The 13,073-nt window shown below is 50.7% G+C and overlaps 1 protein-coding gene across 7 annotated transcripts in view; it reads left to right on the forward strand.

The window, feature by feature from the left end:
• The first annotated feature begins 7,426 nt into the window (after nucleotides 1–7,426).
• The window catches only part of LOC143152402 (bromodomain adjacent to zinc finger domain protein 2B), a 190,844-nt gene continuing 185,197 nt past the window's right edge, over nucleotides 7,427–13,073 (forward strand). For all 7 annotated transcript variants that reach the window (XM_076322472.1, XM_076322478.1, XM_076322477.1 and 4 more), the window contains exon 1: nucleotides 7,427–7,878. The gene's annotated coding sequence lies outside the window, so the exon portion shown is untranslated. The remainder of the gene's footprint in view (nucleotides 7,879–13,073) is intronic.

Here is a 13,073-nt window from a genome sequence, read left to right on the forward strand (position 1 = left end):
GACCGGTAGAAGGGGGATTACGAGCCATTCCCTCGTTCACTGCCGCGAGGAGGGACACGAACGGGAAGATTTTTCGCGCACGCTCTAGGAAAATGGAGTAACCTCGCGAGAACCGATTTCTCGACGCTGTAACGAGTTCCCGTTCGCGCCGGCGACGCTCACCCGTGACCGTTTAATACGAAACGCGTTAAGTACGACTTTGGTCGTCGAAACGAGTCGTGATCTACGATTTCAATGTTTCCAACGCGAGACGGGTACGCGCGCGAGGGATTCGTGAGCTCGTTTCTCGTCACGAGCTCGGTGAGAACTCGTATCGGTGACGCATCGAGAGGATGAACGTTTTCGGAGCACCGACGAGGTTGCAGATAGTTTTCGAATCGTATTATTTTTATCCGCTGCGATACGTTTGAAAATATTTATTCTCGAAACTATTCAGACGGTGGAAAATACAAATAAAAATACGGTACAACGCTCGCTCGAGCGGTGCGTTAATCGCGTTTCGGGAACTGTGAACGCGCGAACGTTAGAGAAACGCTCCTCGTTCGTAACGTACGGTAGCACCTCCGATGTAAGCAGATAAGACTGCATCTGCTTGTCGAAAATTGAAACTCAATCCCCGTCACGGATACGCGACCCTTGGGTAGCACTTATCGCGCCGCACATGTGTGACGCGTGGTAGCGAACGCGTCGTCTACGGAGACAGCCGAGAAATTAAAAGAAATAGTCGAACAAAATTTTTAAACAAACGGTATCCAGGAGGACTCGATCGTGGCCTCGATGTACCAGAATCTCTCGCTGTTGAATTCGATCGGGCGTTCCCGATAACCGAACGACTCTTCCACTGTGCGAAAATGTTTCACGAAGGGCGCGAGCCACGTAATTCGAAATACGCTCGAGCGCGTACGCGCAAGACGGTTTAAAACAGCACTTCGGCCTAAGTAAATTAGCACTCGTTTCATTTGCGTTTCTGCGCCTCGAACGGCCCATGTAGCGCCACCTTTCATACACACACGTAAATACGTATGTACGCGGGCTAAGTAAATGGAACATCATCGTGCATCGCGTTACACCGTTACCCGCGATCGATACATAACTATGATGCAAGAGACTTCTGGAGAACATATGTTCCGCGGTGCGGAGCGCGTTAGCGATAAAACTGTCTTGTTTCGCGATCCGAGGGCGAATTCTATGGCACGAGATCCGCCACGAAACTGGGAAGATATTCGGTAACTGTGTCAAGGTTACAATAAATATACCCCCCACCCGTCGCCTTCCTAGGGATCGATCTTCGTTAATCTTTAACGAGGCTCACCACGCGGTCCCATTATGTAACAACTATGCACGGTAGGTTCGCGTCTCGGCGAATAACTTCCGAAGTATCGAATCTCACCGCCTACTTGTTCCTGAAAATATTTATCTCCCCCTCGGTCGTAAATCCCGTATTTACGATCCACGCCGAGCACACAAGTTTTCCCCGTAAACACGTACGCGCTCGGTACGTGTGTCCGTAGAAAAATACTCGAGCGTAGGAAGCACGTGCGTACGTAAATCATACGAAATCCTGGTCCTTCCGGTGCTCCTCGATCTCACTTTCCACCCTTAAGGGGTTGCGCCGCTACGGACGGTTGAAAAAATCGATCTCTTTTTTTTTCTCCTATTTCTCTTCCTCGAGTCTCCCCTCTACTCGGTCGTGCCGAAATTACGCGCGTAATTTCGAAAAATAGCAGAGATGCGAATCTTCTCGAAAGGCGTGTCCCAACCTCGAGACGAGAAACCTTATTGGCGGAGAATTTAAACCTCGAACGATACATCGTTGCGGAGGATTCACGTGACCGGTTCACCGAACGGCTAGAATTACGCGTATTTGCGCGAGGATCGAAAGTTTTCAACTTTCGTCGTTGTTCTCGAAAGTGTGCTCTCGAACCGGGTTCGCGGTATAATTCGACGCCAGTGTCGTAGGATCGATGTTCGAACGCGTGGAAACGCGACACCTATCGGAGGATCTTCGTTCGATCGAGAAGGAAAACGAACGTACTCGAAAAAAGTGTAATTTTTCCACGGAAAGGTACTCGAAGCATCCGAAAACGCAATTTCTCCGCTCGGACGAGTTCAAGGATACGATCGTTTCGCCACGGACAACCCGTTGCGTAGGTATGTCGTCGATCGGCTTGTTCCCGGCGACACCAATCTCCCGATTAGATAGCGCGAATTTTTCGTCGGCTCGCGATCGCAAAAGTGTGCGCGTTGTTAACGCGCGTGACTGGTAATTTAATTACAAGGTGTAGATCATCCCCGTAAAAATCCACCGCTGGTACGGGAGGAAGGGGACACTCGTTTTTCCAGGTTCAGAGACGGTGGGTAACCTCTTAAAAACTGCGGGAAGATTACGCGTCGGACGGTACTCGCGCAGCGGCTATTACGAGACATTATCTCGCAGGTGTCCGTCCGAGGAGTGCGCGCGAGACCGAGCGCGCAGGACAGAAATTCACGTATGTAAGCGGAGAGCGTTCGTTAGGCTTTCACGAGTCAAGCTAGATAGCCACGGGCATTGCGTACGATCTCCGAGTCCGCGTATCGCATCCACTCGGACGACGTGCCTTTTTTCCCTTCCTCTCTCGGGTTCCCCCTCCCCGCTGTACCCGCCCGATTCCCACCCCACCCCACCGTTATCCCTACCCCCGTCTTTCGATCCGGGTACCCCCTTTCCCTTTCGCCCCGTCGCGACGTGTCTCTCGCTCCCCCCCTTTTCCTTTTCTTCTTTCTTTACGCGTCGTGGTTCGCGAGGTACGCGACCGAACGAGCCCGAGACTCCTCTCTTTCTCGGGATGGGAAACGACTGTCCTCCGATGCTTTCGAGCCGGCGCAACGACGACGCCGAAGACGACAAAATGCGAGCACTCGCTGCCGTATAGACGGGACAGAGCCGGGGGGACTTTCTTCGCAGCGCGCGACGATTCTCTCGATTCAGCAATTTCCCTCGCGCGATGCCCGTTAACGATGCGCCGCGAGCCCGTTTCGAATTTTATACTTTTCTCTTCTTTTTTCTTTCTTTCTTTCTTTCCTTCTTCTCTTTATACCGTTTCTCTTTCCCTCGTCGACAAAGTTTGTCTTTAAATAAGGAATCGGTAGGGTGTACGTTCCACGGGAAAAATACTCGGTGCATTCTTTTGTGCAATTGTGCAGTTTCGGGTCATCCGGGGAGCGGGATATGGATCCGCGGAACGTTTTCGCGGGTGGTCCGATACGAAAATGATGTTTGTCGATCGAACGAGCAAAATGATCGACGAATCGAAATTATCGAAATTCGATAGAGATTTTCGGGTTTTTCTTTCTACGGTAACACTATGCGTACTGATCTGCCTCGATTCTGGTCAACCATTTTCGAGTGATCTTGTACAGACGGATGTAGATTCGTAACCGGTACATTTTTGGGAACTTTTTCCGTCTTCGTTGCGTCGAAACCAATAGCCTAATTCGTTGCTCGAAAGAACGGTCGAGCAGTTCGCCGCGTCGTGAAATCGACACGCGCTGATTTGGCTTCGTTGGCCTTTATTCGCCGTTTGGATAACTCAATCTGGGTGTTCTTGGAGGTGTTCGAACGCGATCGCAGGATTTTAATTCCGTTGGTCGCAGCCGTGTCGCCAGCTGCGTTTCGAATTGCAAAACGGAACGCAAATCAACACCGCGATGGATATTAATTATCAACACGGTAATGAAATACACGGTCGGCGATTTGTTGCGCGCCAAGTTACGATAAAAGAGCATTTGTAAGTAGGTAATTGGTAATTAATGTTAATCCGGAGCCCGTGTGAAACGTTTCGCGCGTTTGTTATCAAGCGTGGATATAATATTAGAGTAATCCGTACGAGGGGGTTTCGCCGAGATTTACGGACTCTGTTATTATCAACGGGAACGAACGAGTTCTTCCTGCCTGCTTAGAATTACACCGTGCACCGGTACATCCATCGACGTAAGCATTCGAAAGTCGCGTTTTAACGGATATTGGCAACACGGAGTCAAACCGAAAGGAACGTCTCCTCTCTTTCTTCGGATAAGAAACGAGAGTCCGCCAATGCTTTCGAGTCGGCGCAACGCGAACGACGACTACGACGACGACGACGAAGACGACGACAAAGTGCGAGCAGTTGTAATGAGTTTCCTCCAAGTCCCTCTATTTCCAAGATTACATCGAAAGACGGACACGGTTGAATTCGTTGCACGCGTTGGATTTTTATTTTCCCTTTTCTTCTTCGTTTTATGCCTCGTCGCGAGATGTAAATGCACGTGAAATTGTAACGCAACGAAACTAATAACGCGTACCTGCAACCCGCTCGCTATATAGAATTTTTTAACAGAATTTTGTCACGTTTGGAATTACCATTGGAGAGAAATTGATAATCGGATCGCACCTAACGCGAAACTGTTCAGCGTACCCCTGCCGTGGCAATAGCGTTCGACGAGAGAATTCGGCTGCGTCGTTTCGACTACTGCGTGGATCGAAGAACGTCCTGAAAAATCCCACCAATGGAAGGGCTCGGCTTAGCGCCCTCGACGAATGCTATTTGCGTCATCGCGAGCCAACTGTAACATCGTGCAAACGACGAGCGATTTTCGATTAAATTTCAGCCGCGCGAGATTCTTCTGCCGCGAGTTCCGAGACCAGAGACCAGACGAACAAAGATGCGGTGAAACCGTTATCCTAACGACTATTCGACCGTACACTTAACCGAACCGTTGAGTCTCCCTCGTATTATTATCGTTATTAAACGTCTTTATTACGCATACGTGGAACCGTGCGCGAATGCACGTACACGTGTACACGGTAAGATAAAATATAACCGGAGTACGTATGTGCGTAAGAGGTAATGGTGCAGCTACAAGTGCTGTTATAAAACCTAACCTCGATCGGTTCGCGTAATGGAGGTTCTACGATACTTTTCTTCTTACGTACACGCACGTCACGAACGATCCGCCGCGCGTTTTACCACCGAGTTGTCCGAGTTGAAACCTAGGACCGTAGACGCTCGACCGTAGATGGCGAAACTCGGTGAGAGGCGATCGGTGAAAAATTCCTGCGAAAAGTGGACACCCGTTAGAGCGAGTCGGGTCGTGCAGCCCGTACGGGTTGTTCGGAGGCCAATTAACGTCGTTATAAGGAGCAGAGTTCGAGAACACTGGAGGTTTTATTACGATTACGACAGGAAGGTAACGAGGTAACTGTATCAACCTTACAGCGGTAATTCATCTATGCGCCGTTGCTCGGGCAAAACGGAACAGAAGATTCGATTATTAACCCTTTGGAAACGGGTGTCGAGATACACCCGATAACACGCGTTTACCGTTGCGGAGGAGCGTCGCGAAATTCTCGACGAACTTCTCCTCGCGAATAGACGAAATTGATTCTCTCCGAGCCGTTCGCGAACAGTTTGACAAATTAAAAATAGTGTTCCACCGTTCGGAGCAAGTTTACGCGACGTTTCTCCATCGTTCGATTCAAAATCGTTCCAAAGCTCCTCTTTCGATTTCTCGCGTCGAAATGATATGTACATGTGTACATATAATCCGATACAACGTTTTGTAACTTGTTTCGTCGAAGCCAGCTGTTGAAGCCAATAGAACGCGGGCTATTTTAACAAATCGTTGAATACGTATTTAATACGAAATTGAATATCGACGCGCGGAAAATATTTGTTTTTTTCTTTTTTTTTTTCGTTATGGGATTCGTTCAATGGCGCGATAGGTCGTGCTGTGCACGCACTGGAGAATATTTCGATTCTTCGGGACAACGATTCGAATCGTTCCCGGGTATTAACAACAGTGTACGCGTTGTATAATCGTGTCGAGGGGTAGGGGAAATCGAAAGTGAAGCGAGAAGACACCCGTTAGAAACCCTCGATTACTCTTCCGGCGTTCGTACACAAGAGCACTAGGCGAAAGCGAAATCGGCAGTAACGTAACTTTTAATATATGCTCGACGCTGACTCTCGAGAAATGCAGATTTCGAAGATAATTCGCTTTTCCTTCTGCACGGTGTAGAAAGCGACATCGTAACGAATTACGGAAACTTTGTCCCAAAACGCTGCCACTTATCTCTTCCCTATCGTCGATTCGTTCGCGAAAAGTATTCGAAACTTTCGAATCGTGGAACGCGAAGCAAAGATAAAAAAAAAAAAACTTCCCACGAAGCAATAACGTACTTAAACACGCACGCGTTTCGAACGCGTTTCGACTCTTTGGGTCTACCTTGACTTGGATTAACCTGGGAATTTTTAAAACAAAAGAAAAAGAAACAAGGAAAAAGAAAAAGAAAGATTGGTAAAGTAAGAAATACGCACGAGCGTATTCGATAATGTAAAAATGGTATCGGTATATTGTATCGTACGCAGCGTTGTACGAGGCGACGAAAGTCGCGAGTCTTCGGCAAGTTTCGAATATAATCGACACGGTCGAAAGTGACCTCGTGCGATCACCGAAACGTACCCCTCGTCAGTTCGATTCGTGGAGCGGGTCGGTGAAAACTACGGGGTGCTTGGCGCGGTGCGTACACCATTGTCCGTGGCGGTGCGTGAATCGTGGGACACCCGTTAGAGGTTGTAGTAAGGGGAGGCGGGCCAGGTGGTCCGTCGGTGCGAATATCCATTATAGATTCGGCGGAGTGTAGCTGTCGTACGATCCTACTCATTTCCCGTGTATTCGTGCGGCGTATTTCTGGCATCGATGAGGTAGCTGGTACGGTGTGCGTGTGATATCGCGCGCGCGTCGGCGGTAGAGGCGGGTTAGTTCGCGAGGGCGCCTGTGTCGGCGCTCGCGGCGCCACCGGTTCATTCCGCCATCGGCGCCCGCGACGTACGGACGTGGAGAGACGCGAGCACGGGTCTCGTTTGGGCGGACAACGTGAAAAAACAGAGAGAAACGTAACGCGTACGCGGGTACACGGGACGTAAACAATACGCGATCGTACGCCGGTCGGAGATCGCTTTGCCGGCGATCGCGTACACGGGTGTTCGGGTCCGTGGTTCGTAGCGTGTGAAAACAGTGCGACGACATCGAGTGAGAATACGGAGGAGAGCATCGATTGTCCTTTGTGTGATCGCCGTTACGGCTTCTCGGTTCCTCGGGACGCCGCCGCGACGTGTCGTGCCGGGGCTGGAACGAGTGAGAGAGCTAACGTCGTCGTCGTTGTCGTCGTCGTCGTCGTCGTCGTCGTCGTCGTCGTCGTCGTCGTCGTGCCTTGGAGGCACCGATCGCCAACGTCGTGTTATACCTGCGCGTCCCTCTCACAAAGTGCGGACCGAAGGTCTCCTCGAAGGTCTTCTCGCCTCGTGCCTGGGAGACAGACGTGGAATGATATTTCGTCGAATCGGAGGTGTGCAGCCAGCCTCGTTAGGCGCGACGTGACACGCGAGACCGAACCATTCGACGCGTTAGGTAAGAAGCCGTGCTTTAACCCGCGACGCTCTCTCTATTATTCCCTGGTGAAACAGTTCCGCGGTATTTTCTCTATCCGACCCCCCCACCCCCCCGAAAACCCAAACCCCCACCCCTCGCCCCTACGTCCCCCGTCAGATCCCTTCGAATCGCCGCCAAACCCCCCACACTTGCCAACGTAAGTGCGGAAAAAAAAAAAAAGAAAAAAAAAACACACACACAGAGAATTACGAGCCGAATCCTTGGGATTCGAGGTTGTGACACGGTTAGTGCTTCGATGGATAAAGAAATCGGTTAGATCGTATCGATCGATAGACGGTCGTTGGTGTTCGATTCGATGCGACGACGTCCGGGTTACGCATTGTGTTCGTCGATTCCACGTACGATCGAGAAGTGCCAGGAAGATAAGTTAGGTGCAGCAGCGAGCACGAGGAGTGAATATCGTCGGGGGTAAGCTAACCTGAAATTAGTGTTATTTAACGAAACGTAAACGGTGTCGGGTCGGTCTCTTTGGTTCGCTTGGCGCGACGAGGGTTCCCGATACCTGGTGCGGCGCGTCCTGCTCCGTTACGAGCTCCATTGTCCCCCCTCCCTCCGTGGTCGTCGATCGTGAAACATCGAAACGTCTCCGGCGATACGTAGCCGTTGGTTAACGTTCGCGCGACGTATTTCGAAATACGTCTCGCGACGCAAAAGTTTCCCAGCGTGTAGGTTTCCGCGTCGCGAGGTGGCCCGGTCGGACAAAAACCGTGGCTCTTCTCGGGTTCGGATTCATCGTCGAAACCGTGTAACGCTGCTTCACACCGGTGACGCAATTTTCGTGCAGGTGCAATTACGCCGGCGAACGATTCGCGAGCGAGCGGTCGGTCGGTGCGCGGGGCACGTCAGCAAAATCGAGAGCCGTCGTAACGGGTCTTCTTTGGTTTCGCGAGCGTGAACGCCGCCGTTTTACCGTTAACGACCTAAATCGACGCGAGCGGAGGAACGAGATGCGCGCTCTTTCGCGAGTTCCGGAGAGCACTTCTTGCGTCGAGTGCGGCTGGAGTGTAGACGACGCTTAGCCGAGTTCGCAGTTGGCAGACGGTCTTTTCGACCGTTTCGTTCGATGACTTCAGACTCGCCCAAAGAAGCGCGCCCGCGTTAGAACCCGCCCGAGTCACCGATCATCTATCATTCCGAGCTGTGCGTTCGCGAGAACGCGTTCCGCGTTCTAATAGCAGCGTCGCCGCTACGAACGAATGCAACCACGGCCATTGGCGTAGGATACGCCAACGTGGGCATCCCGCGACGATTTATCCCCCACGATTTCGTATTCGACGCGTGGAATCGATTTACGCGTCGCGGTGCGACCACGCTCTTTCCAATTTCCTCCACCGAAATACTACGCGCGAGACGTTTCTCAACGAAACGTGCATTCCGTGGCGACGAGATCCCAACGAAGAATCGAATATCGAATGTACCGTACGTACCTTTATCGGTGATTGGTAACCGTGTGTATCGGCCGGCCGGGGAGAGAAAGAGAGAGAGAGAGAGAGAGGGAGAGAGTAAGAGAGAGAGGGGAGGGGGATCGGTCAAGCGATAACGCAACGGAAGCACGTACAACGATAGTCTCTCGAGCGGCCACGCTCGCGTTCTGGTTTTCCAACGAAATTGCGGGATCTGCGCCGTAATCTCGACTCCGTGGTGCAGCTTACATCGATGACAAATAGATCGATAACATTCGAGAAACAGTTATCCCAGCAGGCTGGCTCGCGGACCGCGATTGGATTTTCACGCAGCGGCGATGCTTTATTTCCGCGTTTCGTTTCAGCGATTCATGGCCCCTCGAGCGTGACGTTGCGGCGAATCTTTGTCCGCTCCTGCTCGTCTACGCGCGACCAGATATACGAGGGCCGGTTGTAAACAATCTCCGGAACAAAGGGGACGAGAGGATTCCTTCTTTTTTTTTTCTTCTTTTTCTTTTTCTTTTTCCTTCTTCTTTTTTTTCGACCGCGAACGGATACGCGCGTTTTAATCCGCGCGCCGATGAAAAGAAATTCGAGCAAGATCGGGCCGCGATTATTCCCGCTACGTGGATTTGGAACGTTGTCGAGAGTTTCGGCGGAATCGATGCCGGAGTAACTTTGGGATTAACCTTGGATCGGTGGAGGGGGTACGAAAATGACCCTTGCTGTTCCACCGAAACGTCGCATCGGTTATGGCAGTTTACCTGAAACTTCGCTCCGGTCTCGAACCACCGGTAAAGTGCAAAGTTGAATTTTGAAAAATACATTTTTGTTTATCGCTCGTTGCTCGCGATACCGTGACAAATTGGACCAACGCTTAGGTAGGTGGCAACGTTTGCACAGGGGTCGAATTAGACCGGACGAAAGACGAGTTCAAAGTAACTCGTATTTTTCGTCACGGGGCCGGGTTAAATGTCAATTGTTGGATTTTAATACGTTTTCGATCGATTGCGCAGCAAACTCGTTGAATAGGGATTCGATAATTGTTCTTGGAATCGATGAACGTTCTCCACGGTTCGTTACGGCACGTATACTGATAATTGACCGACACGTGTCGTCGCAAACGAACAAAAAATTGACTTCCTCGAGACGCGCGCAACCCGGTTAATGAAATGAAAATAAAATTTATACAGAAACTACGATCGAAGTAAATTATAGATACGCGATCGTTTTCTGCCATCTGCTGCGAAACCGGTTCGTCCTGTCTAACGTTCGTGCTCCAAAATGTCCGTCCGCGAAGGGTTAAAGAAACGGTCACTGTCATGGTTCGAAACAAGGTTTCTCGGTCATCGGTGAGCAAAATTTATGGCATCGAGTTTCTCAAATTACTAATAATAAAACGTACACCGATTCTCTCAACTTCCCCGCCTTTTCTTCTTCGTTCCTCTGCGGACGAAGAGTAACCGAAAATCCAAACTCGAAAAAAAAAAACGTGTCCACGATCGAGGAAAAGTTGCAAAAGTTTTTCCTTCTTCCTCCAAGAGGAAGCGTTCGCCAAGAGCGGTTCGCGTAGGTAAATTACGAGGCTCGAAATTCGAATATCGTGTCTTAATCGATCCCGCTTCGTCGAGCAACGAGTATCGCCCTTTGAGCGTTACGGGGGTTTTGAGCAACTATCGTCTCGATCGTAAAAACTTGAACGTTGCATGTTCGAACGATAACTGTCGTTTGAGAACACAGCGGATCGTAGGAGAAACAAAGAGGGGATATCTTCCGTGCGGGATCGATCCGTCTTACGAAATCGAAACGTGACTAATCGCGGAAGACGACACTGTCGAGCATCGACGTGTCTCGCACATGACGAAACGTTTCGCCTCGCGTTGATCGCTTCTTTAAGGTACGAGGCTCGTAAAAACGGCAAGGGTTACGCGCACCGACAATCGCGGAAAAACGAGGAGAAAGCGCCACGGATCCGGCGAATGTAAACGATGCGTTAACCCTTCCACGACGATGACTCTCGTGACTAACCGGCGTAATCCGCGTGGCGCAATTAGCATACATGAATAAAGAATCTATGAATCCTTTAAGTCGACTAACCAAACGCGTCGTGAATGAATACGTATTTATAACTTGGCTCGCGGAACGAACGAACCAACCGACAGAAACTTCTTCGCTGCGCTCGGACAAATTCGCAAACTTGCGCTCCAAGCCTCGAGAGTTTGCCAAACGTTTTCCGATCGATCGTGAACAAGCACGACCCATTGGTGATCGATCGAACGATCCACGTATCGAGAGCGAACGCCACACGAATTTCACCTACGATTATCGTCGTCTTCTCGTAGGGTAACTTACGATCTCGTACCTCCCTCGTTGAAAGAAAGTAAGAATCAAAATTTTCGTCCTTTCGACGCGTCCCTTTTCCCTTCGAAACGTTCTCGTTCACCGCGAGAATTCCATACGAACGATCGAGCGATAGATCGAAAAATTTGATAGAATTTCGTGGGTGAAAATTCTCTGCTTCTGTTTTCGTCGTTCGCGTTACTTTATTCGCGAGAATGACACGGGTGTTTCGTTATTCGTAATCGATTTTGGTAAGAACGGTTCGTCTTTTACGAACGAGGCGCAATTACCGCACGGATGACGATTCTGCTCGAAATTTATTTCGATCCGGCCGACAGAAAATGGGATTTTCTCGCGAGAGGAACGCGACCGCGCGAGCGGGGACCGATATTTATAGAGGGGCCGCGATGTAGCGAGTACTAATAATAGGAGAGATGCGTGGCGATAAATCGTGAAACATTCCCGAGTACGAATTTTTCGAGTTCTCGCGTTCTGCGCGGTTATCGAGATCGCATCCGACGAAAGTCGAGCGCGATGGCGGCGGGGAACCGGGAATAAACTTTCATACCGATGCTCCGCCAAACCTTTTACCGCTTTCAGCGAATTGCGCGTCGTTACGCTGACCTTATTTCATCGCGCGGCTAGTCTATTCAAAACAGGACTTACCGTCTCTAACGAACACCACCGCCGCGCGATTGCAGTTTCCTCGAACAACAACTCGACGGAAGTTCCCGTGGCTCGCGGTTTCGAATCTCTCCTACGCGCTAAAATCGATTCCATTCCTCGGTGTAAAAAGCATCGTTTACCGCGAACAGTTGAAGGCAGCTGCCCGTTATTTTTTCTCGTCCGAAAAATAGAACCCCGAGTTCCTCGACAACGTATTTTTCTCCGCGATGGAACGATCGGATCGAAACGGAGAAATCAACGTGCATGGTTCGATACGCGACGCTTTCAAACGAGAGGGAAATTTTTCGACAAAATTATACACGCGAAAACGTTCGATCGGTCTTCCGGTATCGACAGCCTGGAAAGTTCGAATTCTACCGCGAAAGTTTCGAGGGACGAAAAATCGGAACGGTTTCGGCCGGAGATTACCTCCCGGAGTGGCTCCGGAGAGTTCGTACATCGAATCGTTGGAATTCGCCGTGGCGGTGGTGAAAAGGGAAGAAAAGGGGACTGGTCGGGCGAGTTCGAGGCGCAGGTATCGAGCATAATTTTCTATCTTCCTACGACGCCCCGTAAATTGATCGGAGGTTACGTCGAGCGTAGTATTTCGTTATAGGAGGGAAAAGGACTCCGTACACGCCTGGAAACGATTCTCAGCCGCTTATTACCGGGCTTCGTTCGCTCGTGTTCGGTCACGCAACGCGCCACGGCGGTATCGTGGGACTCGCTGCGGAATGAACTCGTTCGCGTACCGGGGAGGGACTGTCGTTTCGTGTCCGTCCGCGTTTTCGATGAAAATCGATCGCACGGCGTTGAAAAACGTTGAACGTTCGTTCGTTCGTTCGTTCGTTCGTTCGTTCGCTCGCTCGTCGTACGGAGACGTTACGTGCCCGTGCGACCTTTCCCGGGGAGAGAGAGCCTCTCCTCGTACAGCCTTCGGGTTCCAGGGGCAAAAAGGGTACCCTGTCTTTCTCTCTTACGCTCTCTGGTTCTCTCTCTGTCTCTGTCTCTGTCTCTGTTCGGCTCCCTCTCTCGCTCCTCTGTCTGTCGTCCGCGTCCTTTCGTCCTGACTCGGGCTGTGTGTGCCCCTCTTTTTCTCCGCTCTGCCTCCCTTTCTTTTTATCCGCTCCGGCGTTTTCCTCTCGCTCTCGTTCGTAGGTCGGCCGGCTCGGTCGCTCGGTCGCTCGCTCTCTC

This window comes from Ptiloglossa arizonensis, chromosome 10 (assembly GCF_051014685.1).
Source record: "Ptiloglossa arizonensis isolate GNS036 chromosome 10, iyPtiAriz1_principal, whole genome shotgun sequence".
Lineage (NCBI taxonomy): Eukaryota > Metazoa > Arthropoda > Insecta > Hymenoptera > Colletidae > Ptiloglossa > Ptiloglossa arizonensis.